General features: G+C 41.2%; 1 protein-coding gene across 3 annotated transcripts in view; it reads right to left on the reverse strand.

Moving 5' to 3' along the window:
• Positions 1 to 26967, reverse strand: part of MAML2 (mastermind like transcriptional coactivator 2) — a 344064-nt gene that overhangs the window by 54993 nt on the left and 262104 nt on the right. The gene's annotated exons all lie outside the window — the stretch shown is intronic.

Raw genomic sequence — 26967 nt, forward strand, 5'->3', positions numbered from 1 at the left:
GCCCAAGTGACTGGGCAGGAGGACTGGAGTGAGAGACTAGAATACCTCAGAAAGAGAAACAGACACAGGGAAGATGACTTGCTGCCATTTCCCTAGTTCCTTGAATCTCAGCGTCCTTCCAACATTGCTTTCTCTAAGACACCACTGTATCCCCTCTGGGACATCTCCTTTTATTAAAAACGGGTGGAGGAGGTCTCTGTTCCCTGAGGTCAAACACTGTCTCAGTGCACAGAGAGGAGAGAGAGATGGACAAACCTGGAATCAGGAGACCCCGGTTCTAGTCCTGGAGGCAACCATGTGGCCTAGGCACGTTACACACCTTTCTGCCTTCTGGTCTGTAGGTTTGGCATCTGGGAACTCAAGATTATAACATATACCGTGAATTATGTATTAATACAGATCACTGTATTTAATTCCTACAGAGGTAGGGATTAGACATGAAATATGGTCTAAAAGTGTGCCTAGCACATAAAGGAGCCTCAAAAAATGGTATATGTGAAAAAATAATGAATGTATTATTTTTTGCTTTACCACCAGTTTACATCTAACTAGATGGAATTTTGAAGAAAAGATAGCTACTTCTCAGAGATTTACAGTCAGTTTTATAGTAAAGTAGGCAGGTGACAAACGGATCCCTCATCTAATGAGTGGCTGAAGGCCACTGGAATGACATCACGAACGGTTAGACCAACACAACAAACTGCGTTTAAGATAATCCTGTCCACAGCAGAGGGCCATAGAAGCAAGACAGTGCGCCTGAGATTTTCTGTGGGGGTGGAAAATCACTTTCAGTGCACTGGGAGGGCTTCATGTCCTCTCATGACTAGGCATGATTTATTATTCATTCATCTCAAATCTTTCTAGCACTATTCTGTGCCAGCATGTGGCGGTAATGACATGGAATAACCATCCACGACTCAGCGCCCCAGGACTGGCCTCGTCACCACAAAAGTCACAGTTGCAGCAAAGGGTGAACAAGCACTAGGCAGGAACGATGAGATTTTAGGTACATGCAACAGGACAGTGAGTGGGGGTAAAGTGTGATTCTCAGGTTTGGCGTTATCCCTTTCTTATTTGGGCCCTGGTTAGGAACGTTAGTTTTCAAGATTCAAGAATACGTTGAATCACATAACCATGCAGACATAGAGATTTCACAAAGAAGTTGCGTTGCAAAACTACCTCTGGAGTCAAGGGGCTAGCATACAAAACCTTGAAAATCATTAACCCCAAATAATATTTACTCTCCTGAGTTGTCGAGGAATAACAGTACATTTCTCACATCCAGGTGTGATGCTGCCTATTTAAACAAGGTAGGACGCCTTCTGCGGTCTGCACAAACACCAGAGAGCCTTTTCTTCGTGGCCTCCGTTTCCAGCAGAGGACAGTCATCCTAGACCTGAGCACCATCTTAGATAAGTGAGAGCCAAGAAGATAATTTTGAACCTGATCCATCCTGGAAATTCGATCGGAGTCTGAGAACAGTGCCTAGGTTGCTCCTGCCCTGTAGCCGGGAGCCAACGCGCCTGGGCTCCTGCCAAGGCTCACTTTCTGCCCAATCACCAGATGTATTCTGGGATGTTTCTGCCCACAAGCAAAACTTTGGCTTGTTTTTCTTCACAGCAACTAATGCCTCAGAAAAAAACTCTTGCTTTGCACTTTCCCTGCTTGTCTTTAAACCTAAAAGCTAATGCCACACCCTTACAATAAAATAAGAAGAAATGCTCTTTTTCTCCTTTTAGTAAGTACCAGTGGCTACGGAATCATTGGTGGTTCTTGTCCAAAAGTCCAGGTGTTCTCTTCTGCTTTCTTTCTCTCTGAGACATACTTGCATTTTAAGACACACACACTCATACGCAGTTGGAAGATAGCTCCAACTTTACTTGACAGCTGCTTGCAAATTTAGCCTTGTCACTGGAAGCACGTCTCTGCAGCTGGCTGGTGACCATGGAAAACCAATAAATACTTAATGAGGCCTGCAATCATGGAGCAAAGGAACATAGATTGATGCTAGAACTTCTGAGTTTTCAGGCTGTCACCAGGCATCTAGTGCAGGACAATTCACAGAAGGGGAAGAGACCAAAAACACACAGGTCAGAATCTCCAGTTCTCTGGATGGTTTTTCCAGAGGGAGTTGCATGCAATGGCAGCTCATCCACAGAGCCTGGATGTATGTTACTATCCAGGACTTCTCTCTTACTGGGCATTATGAGCCTTGTTTCTATTTCTTTGACTGCTTTTTTTTTTTTTTTTTTTTTTTTTTACTTCAAGGCTTACAAACTTGCTCCTTTATATTTCAACTCCTAATCCTGACAGTGACCAAATGTCCTGAGAGATAGCTTGGTTAATAGTGTAAAGAAGCTCACTAGATGTAGGTAAAAATTAGGCATGGTGGGACTGTGGCAATATGTATTACATGAACACAGTAAAGAGAATGTTGAAAATCTAGGTTCTTGTATCATAATTAGAATAATATTGCAATATTCTGGCATCGATATTTTATTTGTGAAATTATGTAAGTCAAGCAAATAGTAGGAATAAATATTACTTACAGAAAAAATGAAGGAGTCTGGGACAACGTATTCCAAACTGAATTCTATGGAATTCTACTGTTTTGTGCATTATTACTGCATGCCATAGGGAAGACACATATCAGAAAATAATGAATTAGAGAAGCTTGGTTGGTTTGTTTTACTTGCAAGACTTAGAAATATCTATGTTATATTGGTGTGCATTATGACTCTTCATTGTTTCTTATACTTATTTGGCCACAGGAACTTGTGTATGGGTGTGTGTGTGTTAGCGAGATTTTCCATATTTCAGGTCGGGATGTATTATACTGAACACAGCTTAGAAATGTTTATCTAAAGAAAAATTTGAAATAGATTAAAAGATGATTAAACCTGGAGTAAATTCACTCAGAAGTTTCTCCATCCAAAACAATGTGTTAGGCACATAAGCCCTAGCCTAAGAAACTCACACACAAGACTCATACATGAGCTTACTCTCATTGCCAGCATTTGCACTTGTTCCATCTGGCTGGAATGCTCTTCCTCATAGCCTACTTCCTTACTTTATATGGGTCTCTCTCTTCCAATGTTGTCATACAGGGAGCTTCCCTCATAACTTATCTAAAATGGTACCCCACCACTCTTTAACTCTTTATCTTGCTTAATTCCCTTCAAAGCACCCCACGTAATTGTACATATTTGTTCATTGTTGATCTACTCTATGGGGCTATAACTCCATGAGAGACATGTCTGCTTTGTTCAATCCTGTATTTCCAGAACTTAAAATAGTACCTGTTATTCAGTGGCCGCTCAATAAACAGTTGTTGAATGAGTGAGTGAATGAATGAATGAAAACCATTCCATAAGAGTACTACAGAAAGAATAAAAAAGGAGGGGCTGAGGAATTTAAGTTGAGGCTGCTAAGAAAGACTTCCTGGAGAAGATGGCATTTGAGCTTGGCTTTGAAGATGGGAAGGCTTTGGACATGGGGCGAATAGGATAAATAGGCTAGGATAAACAAAACGCTTAATTAAAGGACCAGCTATAGCCTTGAGATAAAGATGGAAAAGAGATCGTCCCAAATCCTGGGCTAGGAGAAACCACCCTCAAACCAGGGTTCCACTTATCTTGAGTCTGGCCTGTTCCATTCACGTTTTTTGGATTCCACAGTTTACTCATTCATTCTAGTATCTATAATGTGCTAGGTACACTTCAAAGTGATACAGACGGAGCAGTGAGTAAAACATAAAAATCCCTGTGTTCATGGAACTTACATTCTAATGGGAAAAGAACACGATGAACATTATAGTTCATATTAGAAAGTGGTAGGTATTGTGGAAATATGGAGTAAGAGAGATGAGTAGCATTTTTTTTTAAGATTTTATTTATTCATGAGAGACACACACAAACAGAGAGAGGCAGAGACACAGGCAGAGAGAGAAGCAGGCTCCATTTCATGCAGGGAGCCTGATGCGGGACTCGATCCCCTGTCTCCAGGATCACACCCCGGGCTGAAGGCAGCACCAAACCGCTGGGCCACCAGGGCTGCCCGAGAGATGAGTAGTATTGAGGGAAGGGTTGCATTTAAACAAATTTTATTGACGTATAATATACATATGGAAAAGTGGACATATCATTCAGGTGTCTGAATTTTCACACCCTGTGAAACCAGCATGCAAAACAAAACCCGATTATTCCTGGCAGAAGCACTGCCTCTGCCAGAGGTAACCATTACCTTATTTCCAGTGACAGGGCTCAGTGTTGACCCCCCCCCTTTTTTTTTTGTACTTTACACAAATGGAATTGTGTATTATATCTTCTTTTTTTAATCAGGTGTTTTTCCCTCTGTATTATGTTTATGAGACTCATCCTTGTTTTACATATGATTGTAGACTAATCATTCATTCTGATGGCTGTCTAGTATATTCTAGTGTGTAACCATACACTTTATCCTTTCAATTGCTGATGGGCATCTGGATGTATTTGGGTTGTTGGCTTTGTAGATATCGCTCTTGTGAGCATTCTGATCCATGACTTTGGTGAGGGTATGGATTTTTAGATAGGCTGATCAGGATAGGGCTCATTAAGAAGGGGATATTCAAACAAAAACTTGAAGGATCTAAGGAAGTGAGCCATGGTAATTTGGGGGAAGAGAAGTCTGGGCTGTGAGAACATTCAAGAGGCAAGAGTGTGCCTAATGTGTGAGAAACAGGGAGGAAGCCAAAGTAGCAGAGTGAGTATGAGGGAAAAGGAGTAGAAGATTCATACTTGTTTCCTGAAATGTCTAAGTCTGTCCTTTGTCCTTTCAGTTCCCAGTGTCGTCCTGGATGTGAACCTCTCCTTTTCCCCACGACTGCACTGCCTTCCTGCATTGACTTGGGACCCCCACTGGTCTGCCATGTTGAAGTCAGAATGGCTTCTCAAACTCATATCTAATCACGTCACTCTCTTGCTAAAATCCCAGTGTGGTTCCCTGCTGGATAAAATCCAAGACTTCCACCTAGAAACCAAAATCCTTCCCCCCTGGCTCTCATCCTACCCTTTTTATCTCTAAGTCAGGCTTGGGTCTCTGTGAAACCTTCTCTCCATCTCATTGACCCAGAATTACAGAGCAAGAGCAAAGCCCTGCTAATAGTATGCTGGCTACCAGCCAATTCTTAACACTCTCCTAATCCAGATACAGCCTTTCATTTAGGACTGGGTGCCCTTGAGAACCCACGAAGAACACCATTTTTTTCTTAGCTAACTTTTATTACTCTACTTACCTAACTACCTAAGAAGGGAAGGAGAAGCACCTAATGCTGATAGCGTTTTACAGGCAGAAACATGAAATATCAGACACGTTAACAAGTGGATTTGGGTTCTAACTAGCAAAACAGGCTTCCTGTCACAGACCAGGGCAATGACGAGAGAGTGTGGGCAGGGCGGTCCAAGCAGAAGGCTGGGTCCTGCTGTCCAGGAACAGAAAAGTACTTGAAAAGAAGGAGCAACATAAAGAAGCCTTATAAAAATCCTCAAGTGGAAATAAGAAGAAAACTTTGCCATCTGGGTTATGGAGAAAGAGCTGCGAGGGCTGCCAAATGTACTTTAATGGTCATTGGTGGGAAACCTGCTTTCTCCATATACAGTGAAAGGATTCCAGAATGTATGCTGCACACAGATGGCAAAGTACTTTACATTTAATATAAAAATTTTCCCATCAGAGGAAGACCAGAATCAGTGAGAAATTCCTGTTAATTTCCTCTGGTTAAAACAACAATGAAAACTAAATGGACAACAGAATATCTGGTTGAATATTTCAACAAAGAAAAACATATTTCAGGGGCAAATATTATGCATCAGGAACTATGCTAAGTAGTAACAGTATTACAGAGGTGACTAAGGCAGAGTATCCTAAGTATTTTGAAGAATACAGAACAGAACAGATCAGAACACAAGGCCTGTCATGACACACAGGTGGTTATAAAGGTTCCTCACCCCCAGTGTTTCCCTTCCCTGGGTGCTGCCTGTTATGATCCCTGACTTCCACCACTCTTTGAGTATAAAATGCTTCCCATTCCTCCCGTTCTTATATACTATTTACTGAGTGTATACTATGCACCAGCGTTGTGCCACACTTGGGAATTTCTATTAAGATATAATTACCCTAGGTAGGGAGAAATCTTAATCTCCACCCATAGTGAGTTCTCAATAAATAGTTTTTGAATGAATGCATGAGGCCATTATCAGCTAACACCTTAGAAAGGATGGTGATCGCAAGCCCAGGAGGGACTGACAGGGCAGGTGGCTGGGAGGACATACAAGCATCTGGCTGCTGAAAATAGGTGAACAAGAGGAAAAGCAAATTAACAGTCTCTTGGCATGTTTGTACCATTTTGTTCAGAGCTGAATCTGGCTCAGTTGTGTGGAAATGAGAGGTATTAAGAGGAAAAAAAAGAGCCATTTGAGTCCTTGAAGATGAGATTTTTTGCTCTCCATCCTCTGTGACGAGAGGGCTCTTGTTCCAGATGAGAGCATCAGGATGACTTTCTGCAAATTGGGTATGGCTGCCCTGGTGTGATTCTCTTGGTCCATGAGCACCCTCTGGTCAGGACCACTATGCATGCAGTCATAGAAGTTTTGACCACATGAGGGCTGCTGGTGAAGAGAGCAAGTGTGGGCTGAAATAGATCCAGCTTGCACTTTACTAAGCCTTTTACCTAGGATGGAGGGGGAGAGTGATGGATAGGCCCTGAAGATAGGAAGCCTTTTTCTGATTTTCTCAGGGTGGTTTCTCTGGAGGTTTTCTCTTGTCATGTAGATGTCATGGGTCATAACATTGAGCAAAGCCATTTTTGTTCATCAGGTTCTGTATGAACTATTGGATCTAGAACAAAAAGCCACTCTGGATCTGCAGATTGCAGAACTCTGTCTCTCTGTGCGCACAAAAGGACTTGGAGGAGTGGGTGGTGCCCGCCTATTCTGGCAAAAAGAACAGGGCAGGGGCTGAGGACCCCTGGGTGAGTCCCTGCCTCATCACTTCCTCCCTGTATGACAGTGGGTGGTCACCTCTCAGCCCCAGCTTCCTCCTCTGTGTGCTGAAGGGGTTAAGGAATCTCTGAGGTTAGGGAATGGGTTAGGGAATCTCTGAGGTCCCTTCCAACCTCAGATTTCAATGATCCACTTAGAATGCCATCAAAGATGAAGGTCTTTACCCTTTCAACATTCCTTTCTTGCCACGAATAACCAGTTTCAAAAAAGTTGCCCGCCTGTGGCATGAATAAGCTGGGATCAGAGTTGTCCAGTTGTACCGTGCAGACACAGTGAGAGAATTTACCTTCCTAATTCCCTTGGAGAGTAAGCCAAAGATTGAAAGCGTTCATCAAAAGCTACCACACAGGAGGGAAAACAAGAAAAGGATATGGTGTGCCTGTGGAAAGTCTCTTTTGGGCTGATCCAAAAATCTTGATTCGGTCTAAATCCTAATTTATGCACTGGGTCACAGAGGGGACCAGAATTCACCAAGTGGAAGGAGTATTTTGTCACTCAGATAACCGAGTCAAACAGAAAATACCCTTCCAAATGGGTAAAACCTCCTTGTAGAGCCCAGAAGATAAATCAAAACAGAAAACCGGTGACCTAAAGAAACATTTGTCTGCCAAAGTGATGTAATGATGGGATTTTTTTCCCTCGTAACCTTTTGCTGCCCCCCTCTCGTTTTTTCTCCCAGTCAGCAGACTTCTGGGTTTTTATTTTTTTCCCTCATTTCTGTTATTGTGTTTGGTTTTGCCCTTGGCTTTTGCTTTTCCTAAGTCTCATTTCTGAACGAAAGGCTGTTGAACCGCAGAATTTGCTTTCAAAAGAACTGAACGATTTCCTTCTCCTTCCTAGCTTGCCTCTCGCCAGGCCAGCAGGCCGCGCTGCCCGGCCGGAGAAGCTGGCAGGAGCAGGGGTCTGGGGTTGGGGAAGGAGGGGGCGAAGCGAAGGGGGCAGGCAGGGGGCAGGGGAGAGGAGTCTGAGCAGCCCAGGTGAGGCAGAGGCAGAGCTAATGAGAAGCATATGCCGCCAACCATTTTAAAGTCTGGCTTGAGCCAAGGGAAGTGATGAATTGCAAGAATGTGTTGTGTTCATAGCCGGGGAGCTGGCAGAAATAGCCTGGCTAGAGGACTAGGATGGAAGTTTTTTTTTTTTTTTTTTTTTTTTTTTTTTTTAAGGACTCAGGCTTAAAAATACATTTCTCTTTGTCAGCAAAATGTTCTAGTTTCAGAACTATGAATGGTAGACTACATCTGTCAGACGAATGCATTCCTCACACCTCCAAATTTCTAAGATGCAACTTACCTTCAAATTAAAAGATTAATGCTTGCCCCCCAAAATGGACTTAAGTGACAGCACAGCTCTGAGCTACTTGGAACATTCTGAGTACACAGGACGATCTCAGCCCCTGGATTTGCGTAGGCAAGCTCATCTCTATCTGAGGTCCCTGGGGAGGGCAGGTAAATCCTGAGCACAGGTCTGGGAAGACTTGCTCCTTCCTTTCCTTTTCCTTCCCCCACTAATTATTTGCCAAGTATCTTCTAAAGTGCCAGGGTCTGTTTAGAGGAAGATACGCTGGAGAAATGGAATCCGAGTCATTACCTCCAACACAGATGCCTCTCAGCCCAGCCAGGATGATTACAGAGGCTCCACTTCAGGGGCCAAGGTTAAAGCTCTCTTTAAACATTTAGTCCCCAGAATCACAGCCCCCTACTTGGCAACAATAAGCGTGTTAGGTTGTGCTCTTGAGAAAGAGCTCAGCCCAAGCCCAGGTCAGAACCTCACAGCGGGAAGACTGAATGTCTAAGTTGCAGCTCTCAGGAAATATTTACCTGTTTGCTATGGGCACCTTCCACCTGCCTTCTGATCTCTTTCCTTATTTCTAGCCTGATTGCTTGTGGCTATTCAGTTCTCAGCAATGTGACAGGCATAGGTGTCCACGTACTTACTGTTCACCCCTGTTTCCCCCTGGGGCCTGGTTATGGGGCTGGCACTTAACAGCTAAACAAATAGTTGAATGAAGCAATGAATGTTTTTTCCCCAAATGCCCTAATTCGAAATTTCCTTTCAATTTCTTGCTACTCAACCAACTGACCTCTCACACCAAAATCCAAACAGTTTTATCTCAGATCTTGGATCTGGCATCTAATATTAAGAAGCCTTGGGCCAATCACCTCGTTCTCTGAGCCCATTTCCTTACTTTCAATGGGATTAATTAAATTTACTCTACAGGTATGCTTTAAGGATTCAATAGATAATTGAGAACTTAAAACTCTTTTTTTTTTTTTTTTTTAGACTTTATTTATTTATGATAGTCACAGAGAGAGAGAGAGAGGCAGAGACACAGGCAGAGGGAGAAGCAGGCTCCATGCACCGGGAGCCTGACGTGGGATTCGATCCTGCGTCTCCAGGATCGCGCCCTGGGCCAAAGGCAGGCGCCAAACCGCTGCGCCACCCAGGGATCCCGAGAACTTAAAACTCTTAGCCCATCTCTTGGCATGTAGTGAGCATTCAAAAGGTATTGATTAGCTCCTCTTTCATCCATTCCTTCTGATAATCTCCAACAAGTATTAGAAAACACTGGTTAACAGAAGTCACACTAAGGTATGAATGAGGAATGGGTTTAGTTTTTCTAGTCTGTAGGAGAAAAAAATCGAAGTGGGAAGTAGGATAGTTTTGAGAATCTGGGACTTTTCGTGGTTTCTCTCCATTCTGTTCGACCTCTGTTCTCCGCATTTTGCTTGGACACTCCAATTACCCCAGCATTCCAGATCAGGTGTCACAATGGGGTGTCCCACTTTGAAAGGTTGCTAACCTTCATATACACTGCAATTAGTATTATTTAAATTTTATTTAATGGGAGAGCAAATTAACAGAAAACAAAGAAATCTGGATTGCGAAATAAGAATGTGGAAAAATAAAAATGCAGTATCAAATTACATGATTAAAGAAAACAAACAAATAATTTTTCCTTCTCTGTTTTCTTTTGAAGTTCCCAATAAATAAAGCTTACGAGGATGAAACTATTCTTATAAAATCCACCCTGTAATGGATGGATAAAGAAGATATGAGATACACACACACACATACACACACTGGAATATACATAGCCATTGAATGAAATGAAATCCTGCCATTTGCTATGAGGTGGATGGAACTGGAGGGTATAATAGCATAATGCTAAGCAAAAAAAGTCAATCAGAGAAAGACAACTGTCATATGATCTCACTCATATGTGGAATTTAAGAAACAAAACAGAGGAACAACAAGGAAGGGAAGGAAAAATAAAACAAGATGAAATCAGAGAGTGAGATAAACCATAGGAGACTCTTTTTTTTTTTTTTTTTTTTTTAAATTTTTTTTTTTATTTATTTATGATAGTCACACAGAGAGAGAGAGAGGCAGAGACATAGGCAGAGGGAGAAGCAGGCTCCATGCACCGGGAGACTGATGTGGGATTCAATCCTGGGTCTCCAGGATCGCGCCCTGGGCCAAAGGCAGGCGCTAAACCACTGCGCCACCCAGGGATCCCAGGAGACTCTTAATCATAGGAAATAAACAGGGTCGCTGGAGGGGCAGTGGATAGGGGGACGGGGTAACTGGGTGATGGACATGAAGGAGGGCATGTGATATAATGAGCACTGGGTGTTGTATGTAACTGGTGAATCACTGAACTCTACTCTGAAACTAATGATACACTGTATGTTAATTTTGTTGAATTTAAATAAAAAAATAAAAACAACAACAAAAATCCACCCTGTATTTTCTGTAAAACTAATCATTTGTACTGTGATTCAGACAGGACAAAAATGATTTTAAATAAAAAAATTTTCTTACACATGTAGGCCATTTTATTTATGCAACTGTTTTCTTGGAGAATGTTTTAGGGGGAGTTGAAGCAAAGAAAGTAAATTATACAATTTTATTAAATTTTACCTTCACTAAAAAAATTATATGAGTAAATGGATTTCTTCAAGTTTCCCAAAGAAAAAGTTATGTTATCTGACCAAAGTCTGTCTTTCTTTTTTTCCTTCTCTTAGGTTGGCAAAACCTACAGGAAAATACCCACTTATGGCTTTAAAATGCTGATGTGTCTACATTTCTACCCACTCCCCATGTGAGTTTAAAAATTTATTTGACAATTAAACTGCCCAATTTAGAATTTTTCTTCCCAATTGCAAATTCTTTCATTGCACAGATCTATGAATTAATCAGAGCAAAGTAGGAACATGGTAGCAACAGTGAAAGAAGTTAGGTTAATTTTTTTTCTGGCAGAAATACAGGTTCAAGTACATTATAAGTAGACAAAACATTAGCTGAAATTTTTTGGAAAAGCTATTAAACTTTCCACTATAATGAACCAGTGAGCTTCTAGTATCTCAGGTAGCACTGTATCAACTTAGAACTTGTTCTTATGGTATTTAGTACATCTTCAAGGTAGATAATGAGTTGTAATTATCATTTCTTTAAAAGGGCTCTGACAGGCCCAACCATGGAGTAGCGACTTCAGAGTCTGCATGCAATGCTCTAATATTTTCTTTACTTCCCTTTGTACTTTATGCCCTTTGTGGATCATTCGAATTATAAGCTCCATTTTAGAATAGGTAGTAATATAAAATAGAGGAGAGAAAAGAAATCAAAATAAAATGAGGACTTCCCCTTATATTTTCATCTAAACTTAACTCTCGGGGATCCCTGGATGGCTCAGTGGTTTAGCACCTGCCTTTGGCCCAGGGCGTGATCCTGGAGTCCTGGGATCGAGTCCCGTTTTGGGCTCCCGGTGCATGGAGCCTGCTTCTCCCTCTGCCTGTGTCTCTGCCATTCTCTCTCTCTCTCTCTCTCTCTCTCTTTCTGTGTCTATCATGAGTAAATAAATAAAATCTTTAAAAAAAATAAAAAAATAAACTTAACTCTCTTTTCTATTTTGATTTCTTTTTTTTCCCTTCTGACAAAAGAAGGTAAAAGTACTTTTTTAGAGACATGTAAAATCTCTTCCCACTGCATTCACAGATCGACACAATAGAAATGATGCATAATTGATATACCATCTCCAGGAAGATATCACAGAACACAGAACATGGGATTTGGACTGACACTAAGCATGACCTAGCTCCTGGCTCTGCCCCCTTCTGTTGAGTGACCTTGGGCAAGTCTTGTGATCTCTCTGAGTTTTGGTTTCTGCTGAGATACAGAGTTAGTGATAGTTAATTAAACAAGAGACTATGAGTAAAGCACTCTGCATGGTGCCTGGCATATATATTCATAACTTAATAAATAGAAACTATTATTATCATTCATGGAGTACTTAATCTTTTTTCTAAGGCAAGTTGGTATTAGCCAAATTCTCTACCATCCTGTGGCTGTTTAAAATGTGAAATATTAAAGAGTTTCGTGGTTCCCATTCATTACAAAAAAAATCTCCCTGACCACTTGGAGTAAGGATTATTATCATCACTAATAATTTAAATCAGGGAAGTCAAGACTTCTCTGTGCTTTCCACTTAAGCAGCTGTGATGCCATTCAACTGTGATTGGAATTCACTCCCTTAATGAACAGCCAAACTATCTTAGATGTTTACTATGGTCCTTTTCAACTCTTACCTCTTTGATCTCATTTTATCCTCACACCAACTCTGTAAGGAAGGGCAAAACTCAAGATTCTTAGTGGTATGGTTTTTGGGCTGGGATAATCTTTTCAGATGAGATAGGTCTCCTGTATATTTGTAAAAGTGCGTGTGTATATTAAAGAGCTCCCTATATTTGAGCTTTGAAGGATAAGACTGCTGATTGGGGGTGGTGGGGTTGACACAAAAGGCAGGCATGGTGTCTAGGATCATAGAGCTAGAGGGAGGGGGCAGAGCAGTGGATGTGGCTGTGCTTTTATTAATTCCATTTTGGGAAATATTTGTGGCAGGTGTATGATGTAAGAATGAGCTGGTCACAGGGACACTGGATATGTTTCTTAGGCTCCACTGCAAGTAACTAGATGGTGTTGGCAAAGAGTTAAGAAAAACTCCTTCTCTTTTTGCATGAGAATCTGACCTTTGGTTAACTTCTTAGCTTGGTTGCCCTGGAAACAGATAAAGATGGTATGTGTCAACTATGTTACTAGGCAACATTGCATATGGTAAAAATGACCCCTCATTGGCACACTGCATCTGGACTGGGGGAACTACAAATGAACTGTAAATACCTGATGGGAATGCCATGCTTTGGACTTCCATGAGTGCAGCAATTCTTGTAACTAGAATTTCCCTTGCTAGGACCCTGCAGGCTATATCTTTGGAGTTATTACAAGAGTTATTGACTGCTGTGGGATAGAAGGCTTTTAAGCAAAAGCAGTTCCTTCACCTGCCCAATATGGATTCCATCATCTAGCACCTGAACTGGTAGGGCTCTAATTACAGAAGAATGCTTGATGCTGCTCGCTAGCAAGCTATCGTTCCTATCCTATGAACTTCTGAGTAAACTGATGTCAGATGTGATGTTCAGTAGTTTTGTGAGTCTAAAAGTCTAGTTGAGCTTCAGAAACTGCCTGTTGAATCTTGTAAGTTTGTTTAATGTCATGGTGATATCCTCTGGGTAACCTGTGAGGCATGACTTCTGGGAATGGGTTTGGAACATCCAAATGAAGTCTTTTGTAGAACTTTTATTGATAAACTCATTCATCCAGCCAGCCGTCTAGCCAATCAGCCAATATTGAATCAGGATCTACAATGTGCCAAGCATTGTGCTAGACACAAAAAATATTCAAGATCATTTCTTTCGATCAGCCCTCACATCTTATGTAAAGAAAAGAGGCATATATTGATTATTAGTAGTTGAAGTAATAACCAGCGGCCAATATTTCTTAAATACCAGGTACTTTACATGCATCATCTCATTTAACCTTTGACAAGGATTCTGCAAAGTTGATAGTATCCTACATATTTTATACACATGAAATTAGGCACAGAGAGTTTGCCTCAATGGCTTTGGAATTCAGGCAGCCTGACCCCAGATTATAGTCCTTAACCAGTACATTATTTAATGTGATATGCACCTTAATAGTGATTCTCATCAAGGATTTCATTCAACAAGGCTCAACTGGCTCTTCATCTCCTACAATGCCACCGATCGAAATGTGTTCCAGTTGTGCATCAGGCCCATGCTTCTCTTTCTCTAGAGAAAACTTAAACTACTCTCCTGATACAGCCTACCTAGCTTCGTTTTCCAGTTCTGAAGGCTAGACTCGCCGCTGGGCCGAAGTGAGCACTGTGACATTTTATGCCTTCAATAATTCTCTTTTGAACCTAGATTATGAGACAAAATAATGTATGTAAAGTGACAAATACTGAGTCTGTCACGTCGTAAGCACTCTATAAACCATAGCTATTGTTACTCTTTCTTCTCATGTTGCCTGCAAAATGCCAAAAATTATTGGGGAGGTGGACATTGCAGTGGCTTTAGCATCTTGCGTCCTCTTTAGTCATATATATTCTTTGTGTGTCTGTCAAGAACATTTATGAAGCGCTCAGTGGGTGGGCTGTAGAGTATCAGAGAAAATAGAGCCAGGTCCGTCAGGATGCTTATGACACATTTAACAACACAGACAAGGACACCTGAAAGTGCCTTCGGAACCCTTGCAAAAAGGCTCCAACTACATAAAAATTACCAGTTCTCTAATTCTCTTCCAGGAAAGGGCCTGGTTAGACTATGCAAGACAGTAACCATACTTCCATAGAAATAAACTGAGGACTCAGAAGGCAGTCAATCTCCTCTTTGCCACATCCCACTGCCTCAGATTTATCTACTCCATTTGGCCTCTGCCCAGTCTTTATTAAACATGGCCTTGACCAGCAGCCAACCTGTGTCAATTCTAAACACTTGTCATGAGGAAAAACCTTAACTGGTCTATGGTTCTGTCCACTATAGACTGTCTGGTCTTAGCTGGACTATGGTTCTGTCCACTATAGACTGTCTTGTCTTCTGGCACATTGGTACCTAGTGTCAGAGCCATTTGGGCCCTTTCTGGGCCTGGGATCTCAGACCAATTTCCCACATTATGAGTTTCCTTCATATCCTAAAATAACAGAGACATTCTTCCCACATTCTACATCTGGAGATCTCAGCTGTCTCTGAAGATTCAGTACCTACCCTAGATTTTGAAAACCAAGTTCTTGTGCTTCTGCTTGGGATGAGGCCTAGAGCCAAAATAAATCCAAGATAAAAGATCTCAGTTAAAGGACCCACCTCTGGTGATGAGGCTTGCCTGGCCTGGATGTCTGGGGTGAGATTTAGGTGCTTGTCCGTCCAAATAATTGACACTAAATGGAGAACAAACTAGAATGTCCCTGAGTACTCAACTTGGTTCACTCATCAAACATTTACTGGGTAGGTACGGTGCTATGTTTTGGAAACAGAAAGTTGGTGAAGACGAGGTGCGTTCCCTGAGAAATTCAAAGTCATTTATTGTTCGTGTAACATAGAACATATTCATCAGTTTGTTAGAAAAAACAACAACAACACCAATTCTCAAGCTCTCCTGGAAGAAAGTGTTCACTGCTTCCTCTCGCCTGGAGTTCTAAAATGTCTGACTTGATAAAGAAAAACACCATCAACTGCCACCAGAGCCTCCTCAACTGAGAATTCTGCAGCAGAAGTGATCTTGATCATCTCAGAAATCCCAGACAGAAATGGAAGCAATATAAATAAACATAAAAGAAAACAGAGGTGCCGTAACACAACTATAAATTGCTTTCTCCCCGACTTTCTTCCAATCATCCAGGGCAAAAGAGGGAAGTTGGTCTTTGTGGCAGAGAATAGACCAACAGCTGTTCTATATCCTGCCAAGAGGAGAGAGACTTATTATAAATAATAGCCAACAATATGTCCTTTGGGACTGGAGACTCAGCCAGTTTGTGGGGGAAGCGCGGAGGAAAAAGGAGGGTTAATGGGATGGGGGGGTGACCAATGCAACAGAGGATGAACTAGGAGAAAACCCTATCAAATTTTCCTGTGTACTTATGTTTCTATTACCTCATTAGGGTGATTACATAATGCTACTCCATTTATAAACTAAAAGGGAAATAAGGGGCAATATTCTCATTAGCAGTGGCTGATGCGAGACATTAACATACCAGTAAAGTCATGTGGGTGAACAATTAATATGTTTGGGAACATCTTTTCGTCCTCTCTTCATCTGTTTGGTATTTTGTCTGCCCCTTCTCTTTTAGCCATATATGTGTATCTGTGATTCAGAAGCGGAGATGGAGCTGACAGCTGGGGTGCCCTCATTTTGAGAGCCCTTCATGTAAGACATTTCTGGAGTTTGTTTTTATGGTTTTATATTCTAAAATTGGGAGATACAAGTGAAAGATCTTATAGCCACATACGGTTCTCTTCCTGCCCCCTCTCTGCCAACTGCCCCCCGCCCAGGGCATCCTAGCCAGCTGCAGATCAGTGTTCTGAAATTTCTCATGTCTTAAGATATTTTTCTACTTGTGGAGAAACATCATTGTCTCACATCTCTTACTAGCTAGTGTCCTAATTCTAAGTTGTAACTCTAGGTGGGGAACTCCCCACCCCCCTCGCCTATGGCTGGGGGGCGGGGGAGGGGGAACCTTCTGTTTATGGAAATACTATTAATTTGCATCTCAACGTTAGAAAATAGCTCAGTGGGCCCGTAAAATTCATCAAGTGATATTTAACAAAAGAAGAAACTTTCTCCTAGAGCTGAGAAACCACTTATTCAGATAGTTAGCGGGAGAGTCCAGGTGGGGACCCATACACGACCCATATACGACTGTAATATATAATTTCTAAGGGAGGTTGGGTAATTTAAGGAGTGTCTGTTTTATCCACGGGTCTTCTAATGAGGGCGTGTGGGGAGTGTGGGGGTGTAGGGAGAGATCAATCCTGCTAAAGGGTTCCTCAGAGAAAGAATTAGCTGTTTAGCCTGTATTTATGTCTTACATGTGGTTTTCATTTGATATACTCACCCTTTATTCCTACATAAACTTATTTCATCTCTGTCTCTCCATTTTCTTATATTACCTCTGGTTTTAATTTTGGGGGCTCCCAAATGCATTATCGCTAAGTTATCCTTTCTCTGGACATGAGCACTTACTTTGCATTCGTTCTTATGACTGCAAACTAGATGAAGAGCTTGGGGGATAGCATTGCACATGAATAGGGAGGAATATCTATTCAGATTAGAAAAACAAAAGAAACCTTTAGACCATAGATGGTAAATTAGGGACTGGGCTCTACTTAGGGCCTGGGAATTAGCATTTACCTAAGTTAGCAATTGGTCTGTTCCTTAAAGTATAGGGTTCCATAAGTTTTTCTATTCATATCTTTTTTTTTTTTTTTTTTTTAACAGTATCTTAACTATCCAGCAGATGGCATCTGCTTCAAAACTCAAAAATTCCATTTATGTTTCAGGACAAACAGGATACTGGTGCATTGAAACCTCCCTTAATTGACTCCTACATTTAATACCTAAAAAAAGGCTGCTAGAAACACACCTAAGGGTAGACAATTAATTCCCTTTTTTGAGGTAAGAGTCATTCTTTTTTCTTGCCAAGCCCGTGGCAGCATCATGGATACACAGGAAAACCTCAGTCATTTCAAAGGAAACATAATCAGAATTAAACTCAGAAGCTCACTTTAAAAATCTCTTACTGGAGTTACCTTCAGCATGAAACAAGAGCTGAGTATTAAGGTCAGATTCAGAAAAGCAATGCTAATCTCAAACCTCCTCTAAGGGAGAGAGAGGCAAAAATGTGCGCCAGCTCAAAGAAGTAAGAGATGACTGAATACACAAAGCTTTCTGGATGGTTACCATACAGAGCCCTTTTCCTTCTTATTTCATCTGAAGACATGGGTGTGATTGAATGACTTCTAACATTTAATGACACCTTTGCTCCAGTGCTTTGTAAAGCTCACACATGAATACACAGATCCATTTCCAGATGATCCTGGGGGCCCCATCCTTTTGTGTCAAGCACAAAGAAAAAAGAAAGAGAGGGAGACCCAGAGACAAAGAAACAGCCCATGTAACCAAGCTCCGAACATGATTTAAAAAACCAACTTAGTAAACATCAATCTTTAGACGTGTTATGTGAAATGGAGTCATACTCCAAAAGAAATGTTGGCTACGTTTAAAAGATCACTTTGTCTAAAGAAAATGCCAAGTTGAATTTCCCAGCAGTAAGTCATGTCTACAAGAAACTGACAAGACAAAAGCAACAATGTGAAAAGGTGAAAGATAGATCATGTGAGAAAAGGTAATAATGTTATAACCCTGTTGCTTTTTTTAAGGGTCTAGTCCCCCCCCCTTTTTTTGGTATCATTTTTCAGGGATCAATGTGGCTGTGAAAAGAGCAATGGGTTAGAAATTAAGAGACTTGTGTGACTTGCTGTGTTACTTTGTGTGAATAACGTCACCTCCCCAGACCTCAGTTTCCATCTATGTAATATAAGGAGATGGGACCAAATGACTTTTGGGTTCACTTTGAGCTAATGTTTGTTCTTACGGGGCATCCCTGCAGCCACAGAGCAGCCTCTTAGCACTCAAGTGTGAGTGTGAGTCATAAGGAAGGACAGTGGGAGCTTGGATAGTGGTAGGGTCTGTCGTTAGTTTGCCAAAACTGAGCCATCGGAAAGGTATGTGGTAAGGAAGCATTTTAGAAGACTTTAGTTGCATTTTCCACCTTTCAGTTCCACGGCTCTTTTCTGGGGGCAAAAAAAAAAAGGAGCCCAGGTTTGGAAGCTGTCTTAGAAATGAATCTGCTTGTTCTCACTTTTAGATAAAAACAAATGCATTTGACCATTTGATTCTTTGTGTACAGCGTCACGCATGTCGGTGAATCTTTCTCCAACTTTAGAATTTAAAAATGCCTGACATCTCCACAGTTAATATACACAATGGATTCTTCAGAAATGCAGAGTTAGAACATTTGAAGCAGCTGAATGCTGATTTATATGAAAGCTGAAAGTGTACAGTACTAATAAAATGTATCTTTGACATCTTGGCTTCCAGAGAAACACACTTCCTTTGTTCATTCACAAGTCTACTCTATTTCCACCTCGGATTTAATTATCTTCCCAGTTCTCATTTGCGTATGTGTAGGCTACCATTTACAATACACCAAGCCCTATGTGTGGGAGGCACAAATCCTTTCATTCAAAAAAAAAAAAAAAATGTGGACAAGTCATTTTGACTGCATAATATGAGCTTCAGACAAGGCCAAAAGGATGCTAACTGTATTCCAAGAGTATCAATGTCCTTGAAATGAAATTTGCTGTTTGGTGTATTGATCCACATCATCACTTAGTTGAGACTGTCAATTATGAGTCCCATGCAGAAAAGAATTGATCTCTTTTTTCCCTCTAAAATCATAGGCCATTGGAATTGAGAGGGGCTTTATAAAACAATCTAGTCCAACTTCCTCATTTTATAGATGAGACCAATGAAGCCCAGAGATGTAGAAGGTTTGCCTCAAATACCCAGATGGACAGTAGCAGAAGTGAGATTAGAACTTGGATTTTTTAATTTACACATTGGCATCAGTTACACATCCATTCTTCTCATGCTCCCAGTATCTATCTATCCATTTCCCCATTCAAAAACAAGTAACCTCTGATGCCAGGGCCTAATCTGGACTTGGTAAACAAAATAAAATGTCCCTGATTCTCAAGAAGCTCATAATACTTTGTTTGCCTTTCAACAATCTTTTGGGGGGAAAAGATAAGGCCAACTTTATAGTTCTCAATAAATATAAAAAAAGAGAGAGATTAACATTACTACAGCAAATGTTCCACTTTCCTATTCTTTAAATACAGAGACACTTCATTTATTTGACTTTGGCAGAGAACAAGGTGTTCCACATAAGTAAACCCTGCAGACCACTGAAATACAACCCTTGAACAGAAATCATTCTTAAAGTATATTTCATACTTCCCTGCCTTTGGAAACAAAAGATATTGAACATGACTTGCATGTTTGTTTGTTTGTTTGTTTGTTTATTTATTTATTTATTTATTTATTTATTTATTTATTTTATATGACTCAGAGTGATCGCTTAGGAACATCCATTATCATACTGGACAGTGATCCTGTTCTGTGTCTAATTTTCCAGATCACCCCTATAATATCAGGCAGTTAACGATTTTCACTGCAAGTTACCCATACCTCTAGCAGTGATTTCATAATCTCTTAATTTGCAGGGCCAAGAGTCATTTCAGGAAATGAATAAAAAATTATATCTTGAATCTGTGTCATAGTTAGTAAAGCTTCAAGCACAGGTCTGATGTGTGGTATCCATGCCTTTGATGGGTGGATTTGGGGACCAAAATTATACACTTTTTTTTTTTTTCTGATTACTTCTAAGCTTAGGATGATGTCAAGAGGGCTGGGGATGCTGTGCCTCTAGGCAAGCTGGCCAACACCGCAGTCAGCCTCAGACCAGAACTTCCATCTTATCCTCAGAGCAGAGAGCCATGATGGGACCATAGAAGCCCGAGCAATTTCATTCAACAGGAGTGAGACTGTGTCTTTGAGGTACTTGGTTTAAATAGTACCCAACCTTCTCTATTTCTATCATGGGATCCATCAGAATTCTGCCCACCTGCCTGCTAGAATTATCTCCTGCCCCACCAATTTATAGTTCAGAAGTTCCAGATTCTACTTATAGTGTGACCTCCTGACAAGCCCCACGTCCAGCCCTTTACGTAACAGGAATTCAGGTAATCCCTAAAACTGTGTCAAGTAGACATAACTATCTCATTCCACAGGAGGAAACTGAGTCACAGGGAGCTTAGGTGATTTACCTAGGGTAAGCTAGCAAGGAGGGAGGAATTAGGCCTCTTGACTTGACTCCCTTTGTCAGAAACGTTAGCATACCCAAGATGGTGACTCTGCAAAACTATGACTAACATAGTTGATGACGTTTCTTAAATTACTTGAAATTTCTACCTTAATACTACTGGGTCATAGGATGAGGGTGGCATGGTTATGAAAGCAACTTATGAAAAAAAAAAAACCAATCTGGATTTCAGCTCATCGCTTGTCCCTTTGCAGGCATTGATTCAGATTTTCTCATCTCCTACTCGTGTGTTCTTTGTGTGTGCTTTATGGTGAATTATAAGGTCAAGGAAAACATATAGCAGCCCACATTATGCAACATACAAGTGGATAAGACTACCCTCTTTCAAGTATTCCAAAAATATTTGCTGGGAGCTAACCCAGGGGCAGACATTCTCCTAGTCACCAAGGACTTTAAGATGGATAGGAACTGGAGCTTCTGACATTCCATGGGAGAAACAGGATTCTAAGGAAACAACCAGATCAATGTGTTAAGTGCTAAAATAGAAATACACTAAAAGATGTTATGGGAACCTAACACTGGACTCTGCTGAAGGAGATGCTCAATAAGCTGGGACTAGGTGGTTGAGTATAGCCAGGAGGGAAGGGGAACGGTACTTGAGGCAGAGAGAACAGCGAGGATGGATGGAAGAGCTTCACGTGTGCTGTATTTCCATGGCTGAAGCCATGAGCGCAAGTGGCGAAGTGAGGTGGGGACTTTAGGCCCTGAGGATTAAAATAATTCTGTGAAATGATTCAACTCTACTGCGGCCATTGTTATAAGTGCAATGACTAAATATATGTATGACAAAATTTTCAGGCACAATGCTAAATAGACAAAACATGAAGTTAAATTTTTTGGAGAAAGCTAGTACGCTTTACACTACAATGAACTCATACTCTGGTATCCCAGATAGAATACAATCTGTTTGGAGCCCGTTCTCATATTATTTCGCATGTCTTCCTTCAATTCCTTCCTTCCTTCAATCCATCTTCCTTCCTGTGTATCTGTGATTCTTAACTTTTTAGGCCATGTTTCCTGATTTTTTTCTATTTAGAAAGCATTGATATTTATATTATTACACAGCACAAAATCACCTAAATAATCACTTTATAACATTTCAGTGAGAACATGAATGCCTACAGAGAGGCCCTGGATCTAAATGAAAAGAAGTAATGATTGCTTTGTGTCTCGTATTTAGGTGTTTCATCATTTTGAATGTATTTTTGTGTCTGGTGTAAGAAAGTGGTCCAGTTTCATTCTTCTGCACATGGCTGTCCCGTTCTCCCAGCACCAACCACCAGAGTTACCTCTTCTTTTCAGTTTCTTTCATGGAGGCATCTCTATATATTTCAGATCCACAATAACTTGAGAATCTAAAGAGCTGACCTCAGGTCCAACTCATTTCCTCATTTTCCAACTGGAAATTTAAGTGAAAATTACACAGTATTGCACTTCTTTCAAGAGTATAAATGAACTGCAATTCGTTAAAGGTGAGACCCCTTTTTTTATGAATGAAGTGCCATATTCAATGTTACTACTCTCTATTCCCTGGAGAGAATATTAGAGTTCTTTGGGAATAAAATTACCTCTTTCACAATCACCGCTAAGTTTTACTTTACTAATGGTTGTCTTGTGGGTGGGATCTAGACTTATTACTTTCAAAGCACTAGTGCAGAGAATGCATAACCTGAATATCATAATCTGTCTATCAGGAACCAGGTTCCAGTCACATTCTTCGGCGGCATAGTGGGTAACCTTAGAACCCAAGAGGTAGGGTGATTCCTGGGTCTCCTGAGAAGTTGGACCTGAGGTCAGCTCTTTAGATTCTCAAGTTATTGTGGATCTGAAATATATAGAGATGCCTCCATGAAAGAAACTGAAAAGAAGAGGTAACTCTGGTGGTTGGTGCTGGGAGAACGGGACAGCCATGTGCAGAAGAATGAAACTGGACCACTTTCTTACACCAGACACAAAAATACATTCAAAATGATGAAACACCTAAATATGAGACACAAAACAATCAAAATCCTGGAGGAGAACACAGGAAGTAACTTCTTTGACATCAGCCATAGCAACATCTTACTAGACACACGTCTCCAGAGGCAAGAGAAACTAAAGCAAAAGTAAACTATTGGGATTTCACCAAGGTGACAAGCTTCTACACAGCGAAGGAAATAATCAGCAAAACTAAAAGGCAGCCTGTGGAATGGGAGAAGATAGTACTCTATGATAGAGGGCTAGTATTCAAAATTTATAAAGAACTTCTCAAACCCAACAACAAAGACCCAAATAATCCAGTTAAAAAAGGGCAGAAGACATGAATAGACACTTTTCCAAAGAAGACATCCGGATGAAAAGATGAACAGACACATGAAAAGATGCTCAACATCACTCATCATCAGGGAAATACAAATCAGAACCACAATGAGATACCACCTCACACCTGTCAGAATGGCAAAATTCAACAACACAGGAAACAAGTGTTGGAGAGGATGCAGAGAAAGGGAATGCAAACTGGTGCAGCCACTCTGGAAAACAGGATGGAGGTTCCTCAAAAAGTTAAAAATAGATCTGCCCTATGGATCCAGCAATCACTACTGGGTATTTACCTAAAGGATATAAAAATATTTATTTGAAGAGATGCACGTACCCTGATGTTTATAGCTGCATTATCAACAATAGCCAAATTATGGAAAGAGCCTAAATGTCCATTGACTGATCAATGGATAAAGAAGATGTGAGATGTGTATACACAGACACACACACATAAACACACACACACACACACAATCAAATACTACTCAGCCATAAAAAGAAGGAAATGTTCCCATTTGCAATGACATGGATGGAGCTAGAGTGTATTATGCTAAGGAAACATGTCACTCAGGGAAAAACAAATACCATATGATTTCACTCACACGTGGAATTTAAGAAACGAAAAAAATGAACATAGGGAGGAAAAGAGACAAACCCAAAAACAGACTCTTAACTATAGAGAACAAGCTGATGGTTACCAGAGGGAAGGTGCAGGGGTGGGATGGGTGAAATAGGTGATGGAGATGAAGGAGGACACTTGTGATGAGCACCGGGTGTTGTATGGAAGGCATGAATCACTAAATTCTACACCTGAAACTAATATTGTACTGTATGTTAACTAGCTGGAATTTAAACAAAAACTTGAGGGGAAAAAAGAAGAGGTAACTGTGTCCTGTGTGTCTGGCAATTCTGGAACAATGCTTATTTGCTCTATAATTTCTCCTTAAGGAACTCTGCTAGGTTGTCGAATTCCCAAGCAAATCCTCACATCAGGGATTCATTTAGAAATCCTCTGGATTTGTTTTAAGCAGATTGACAGCTATTCTTTTGATTACAAGAAACTATCTGCTTGGACTGTTCTGCCCCTCTGGTTTTTCTGGATGAAGAGATGGTGTGATTTCAACAGTTGGGTGAAGCACAAAAGTTCACACAACAGACTGCATATCTGAAGGGTGATAATGCTTTTTGAAATGACCTGGAGGCAGGAAAGCCATGCAATGTAGGTCTTTTTTTTTTTTTTTTTCCGGAGCAAAGTCACCAAAGGATGAAATAGAAAAGTGGAAAGCAGGTTTGAAAAGATGAATACAGTTCCCTACTAAGTGCATCGTTTGTTCAAGTAGGAAAAACTGAAAGCACTTTGCTTTCCTGGAACATAGGCATCTACCACTGGGCCAGTTGTGACATCTGGATGTCACAGCCTGAGTAAAGAGTAATGAATCCATAAACCCTACAAGTCAAGCCACTTTCTTTATAAATGAAAGGGATAAAAAAATCTGTAATTCAGAATTTCAAAAGGAATATTTTCAGGTAAATAATATCCATTTCAAACAAAACTTCCCGTCTCTCCTTTTTTTTTTTTTTGTAAAGATTTTATTAACTTTTTTCATGAGAGACACAGAGAGAGAGGCAGAGAGAGAAGCAGGCCTCCTGCGGGGAGCCCAATGCAGGACTCGATTCCAGGACCCCGGAATCACGACCTGAGCGGAAGGCGGATGCTCAACCACTGAGCCACTCGGGTGGACCCCCTTCTATCCTTCCTTTTTTTTTCTTTCTTCCCTCCTGCCCTTGCTTCTCCTCACCCCGTTTCTTAATTTTTCTATGTGTTAGGAGGAAGTGTCTCAAAGTAATCCTGATTCCTATAAATAAAGCCCAAAATAGAAATGAAATGAAATAAAGAAAAACCCCTCTTGATCTCAATGAGCAAAAGCCTTTGGGTTTCACATCATGTGGGGATCCTTTTGTCTAGTGTACTATGAGCTTCATAACTGCATACAAGGAACACTTTCTGATTGACTACTTGATCACCCTTAGTAACAGTAACTCTGAGAACAACAAATCCAAAGTGTGACCTGACCAGTATTTAACCTCTGGAAACAGAGGGCTCTTCAAAGCAGTGTGAGACACATTTACTGAACACCCACCATGTTCCAAGTATGGGGAATCAGATGTTTAACGTGAAAGCTCTGGGCAGCCCAGGTGCTTTGTTGGATGGAAGTCCCATAACAAGATAGGAAACCATCACACTTTGAGAGAGAAGTTCCACTTGGGCCATTATTTAAAGGAAAAATTTTATTTAATAGAAATATAGCTATCTGAGGAATCAGATTAGAACAAAATCCTACAGCTTTGACTTTCTTTTTGTCTATTTAATCAATCAAGATACAGTAAATTAAAAGTTTGTGGGGGGGGGGGTGGAACAGGGGACTTTTTCACCTTGGTTTTGCTACATAGAATGACTCAAAGGAAACAAAAAGTTGCTGCAACTGGGTTGTGGCATTTGTAATAAATGGCTCAGCCTCTGAAGGCCCAGACACTCGGCGATTTAACTGGTAATGCCAGTGGGATGATGTAGTATTTCCTGTACCGTTTTAACTTCTCAATAAGCATGTAGACACTGCAGTGGGGCGCAGGTAAAAAGTTCATAGCTGGAGGGGGTGTACAGGAGGTTCTCAACAAAGCTATAAGCTTACATAGGCCTCCAGCTGGAAATAACCTTGGGAGGATGGAGGAGGGGCTGACACATGGTAATGATTTGAAATTTACAGGACGTGGCCTTCAGGGCTACAGTAAGGGTGTCAGAGTTTTCTCTCAATGCGGTTCTGAAGTCTGGATGAGGGGGAAGGAAGGGCAGTGGGGATCCAGTTTACAAGCCAGGCGCACTTTTAGAGGGTGGCTGCCAATTCGGCTTCTCAGGGTATCTGGGGAGGCCGAGCACCGCTCACCACCACCAGCTCTCCTTACCCCAAAAGTACTCTTTTTGGAGATGGGTTTCAAAAGGCCACCTCCATGAGATGCAGCCACCCCCGGTTTTTAAAAATCTCATCTAGAACTTCGTATTCAATAGTGTTTTTCTTCCTGGATCTTTTTTTTTTTTTTAATTTTTTAAATTTATTTATGATAGTCACACACACACACAGAGAGAGAGAGAGAGAGAGAGAGAGAGGCAGAGACACAGGCAGAGGGAGAAGCAGGCTCCATGCACCGGGAGCCCGACGTGGGATTCGATCCCGGGTCTCCAGGATCGTGCCCTGGGCCAAAGGCAGGCGCTAAACCGCTGCACCACCCAGGGGTCCCTCTTCCTGGATCTTTAACTGTGTACATGACTTAGTGTCTCCGTACCTCCCCTCAGCCTCTCTCACCTTGACATTCTAAGTGTCTCCATGATCCAGAATCACTCATCTCTATCACCCTGAAGCCAACCTCCACCTCATAAAAGCTTTCCAATGGCTTTATGTGGACTTCCAGATAAAACCCAAACAAACTCTCTAACATGGTCTACAAGCCCTCTACGGTTTGGTTGCAGTCTGAGCCCAACCCTTCGGTCCATCTCTCTGGCACCTCACGATCTTTCCTTCCCAGCATATTTCTGATTGCTTACTTCTCGGCTCTGTGAGCACTCTTCCCTCGCTTGGGACATGCTGTGCCCCGACCACCACCACCCACCATCTGCCTGTGGCTGACTCTTCCCCCAGGGCTCATAACCTGCTCCAGGGACTCCTAACCCTCAGACAAAGTTATACACCCCCATACTTTCCTATGATTCCCCTCTCATAACCC

This window comes from Canis lupus, chromosome 23 (genome assembly GCF_048164855.1).
Source record: "Canis lupus baileyi chromosome 23, mCanLup2.hap1, whole genome shotgun sequence".
Lineage (NCBI taxonomy): Eukaryota > Metazoa > Chordata > Mammalia > Carnivora > Canidae > Canis > Canis lupus.